General features: G+C 37.8%; 1 protein-coding gene across 1 annotated transcript in view; it reads left to right on the top strand.

The window, feature by feature from the left end:
- LOC109480374 (brain-derived neurotrophic factor-like) overlaps positions 1 to 2,569 on the top strand; it is a 42,376-nt gene that overhangs the window by 29,734 nt on the left and 10,073 nt on the right. The window lies entirely within an intron of this gene.

Genomic DNA, 2,569 nt, shown 5'->3' with positions numbered 1-2,569 from the left:
GGGGTAGGTTTAGTCCGGAAACCGGAAACACATTACTAGTATTTCTTTTCTAGGTCTGATAAAGTCACAGTATTCCCGGTTCCCCCAAACGTGGCATATCTGTCATAGTGTCATAACAGGGCCGTTTAAACACTTTTAATAAAAAAAATTATTGTAATTTAGTTAGGGCTAACGGGACAAACATCGTGCGACCGTCCCACGATCTCAAACTGAGGGGAATACTCTTGGGGTAGTCGTGCGTGTGTCTTGAAGTTGCCATGAAAAAAGTTTAGTTTGCCTACGGGAAAGGCTACCACGGATCCTGAGTGTTGTTTTCTGCACAGCCTGCATGACAAGACTGAAAATTCGTACGACGAACAATAGCATGAATGTGGCCACGTCATTATTTTATTTTTTGAACGATAGAACATTCCAAAAACATTGCACAAACTTAGAGTTGGCTCCAACGCTCCTTTTTTTCTGCCCATATCTTCTGTTTAAAATAAGCCAGTGAGGTACCTATCAGAAACCACAGAGCAAACAAAACTATTGGAAATTATCCAGATGCACTTACGTTTTCCAGATGTAGTTACTAATGTTGTTTTTTAACTGCCGACCAAAAAGAAATAAACAAAGGTATGTAATTCCGTGTGAAAGATTGCAAATAAGCGTCATTCAATGTTATTGCTTAAAGAAACTCAAAAGCAAAATAATATATCTTGCATCATTATTCTATATGACTGTCTTGTTTGTATTTTTTCAGAGGTTAAATCTAATTTTTATGTTGAATTTTCTCTAATATACAAGTTTCCTACTATTTGGAAAAAGAAAGAAATTCATCAATCAATACCCAGAAAATTCAATGGACATTCCTTTGTTTCTATGAGACAAAAAGTCTACAAAACTGATCCATATATTGTTATTTGCCTTGATATGAATATAACTTTTGGCTATAATATGATCAATCAGTCTTTGTTCTATCTTTTGTTATGATGGGTTTTATAAGATAACAAAGGCGATTTTGACTTTTTGATAAATTACTTACAGCTGACTGAATGTTAATGACAATAGTCAAACAAAGAATACGGATGTATATAATAAAGTGTAGACTAGTTTAAAAGGTTACCTGGTCAAAATGCGGAACTTTGAAATGATAAATAGTCGAACTGTTATTTCATTAGTGCTTATAAAAGGTTACGTTTAATTCAATTACTGCCCATTGAAATCCTACCCGAGTGAACTTTACATAAACATTTGATATGGAAAGAAAGGAATTGGTTTTGGAAACGTATACGTATCTTGGCTTATTTTAGTATGTATATTTACTCAAGCGTTACGAAACGATAGCATATCTAGCTTTGGTAATGATACTGTCTATAATATCTCCGTACTTTGAGAAGTAAACGTGCGTGTCTATATTTTCAATTTACAGGACCGTGGAATCGTTTGTAAGTTATGCGTGTAGGGAATTGTTGTTGTTTTTTTGTGATAAATTGGAATTTTTAATGTAGATTTACATATGAGCGTATTTGCATCTTTCCTCATATCCTTTACTGCTATATTGTCATTTTAGAGAAGGCATTTACATATATCTTTAAATGATTAGTAGTGTTTCAGTTTTGTTCCGGTAACTGAACTTGAATTTCTGATACAGGCCTGTGCCTAAACAATTTTACGGACGCATTTTCTTGGCACACAACTCCAAATAGTGCATCCGGGAAAATATGCCTTTAAGTACAAAAATAATAAGGACGATTTATTTGCAATTCATGCCCAAAGAATGATTCCAAGATAACAAACAGTATGTACAGCGAAAATGTCTTTAGATCTACTCTTTAATATCTGATGATTCTATATATGTAGCCTCTACCAGGCTTCGGATGCGGCTTGAAAATTAAAAAAATGGGCTAATTAGGCAGATAACATTTTGGTATAGTCGAACTGTAATCCTTTAGCGGACCCCCCCCCCCGGCATCTTATCTGTCTATTTGGCCAATAGACAGCCGTATCTAAAGCCTGATAGAGGCTAGCTTCTACGTACATTACTGCGTGGTTTGAAAAAAAAATTGCAAAGAAGACAAAAAAGCCACATTTTTTCAACTTTCTAGCTCGAAGCTTCCTGGCAGGTTGACATGTCGGTGGGTTTTTTGATGGACGGAAGTAAACTAGGCGTAACCACCGGCTTGTTTTGGAGTCAAGGCGGCGGGTCGACAGGAATGTGCCGGTATCGCACGGAACATATCTCGGTAGAGGATATGGTATATACTCCATTAGTTAGTAGCCTGGTGGCAAGACGGCTGGCGTAGGCTCCCTGGTATCTCTACGGTGCTCGGAGCATTTCCCGCCCGCCCAGAACCATAACCGTTCGCCGACGGGTTTTACCGGATGGGTTTCAATTTTTACGGACCGGCAGTGATCAGAGAGACCGCCTGGAAATATACTACTGTCGGTCAGTCTCATAGATTGATTGATAGAAATATAAGCCTGTCCATAAAAGGACTCCTTAGTCGGTCCATTAAGAATAGTTACCAGGCTATACTACAATCATGAGTCTCTCTCTTTGCCCCCCCCCCACCCTCTCTCTCTCTCT

The sequence above is a fragment of the Branchiostoma belcheri genome, unplaced genomic scaffold (assembly GCF_001625305.1).
Source record: "Branchiostoma belcheri isolate BF01 breed outbred unplaced genomic scaffold, Haploidv18h27 scaffold50, whole genome shotgun sequence".
NCBI classification, from domain to species: Eukaryota; Metazoa; Chordata; class Leptocardii; order Amphioxiformes; family Branchiostomatidae; genus Branchiostoma; species Branchiostoma belcheri.
The sequence above is the reverse complement of the archived record's forward strand: the minus strand, read 5'-3'. Positions and strand labels throughout refer to the sequence as shown.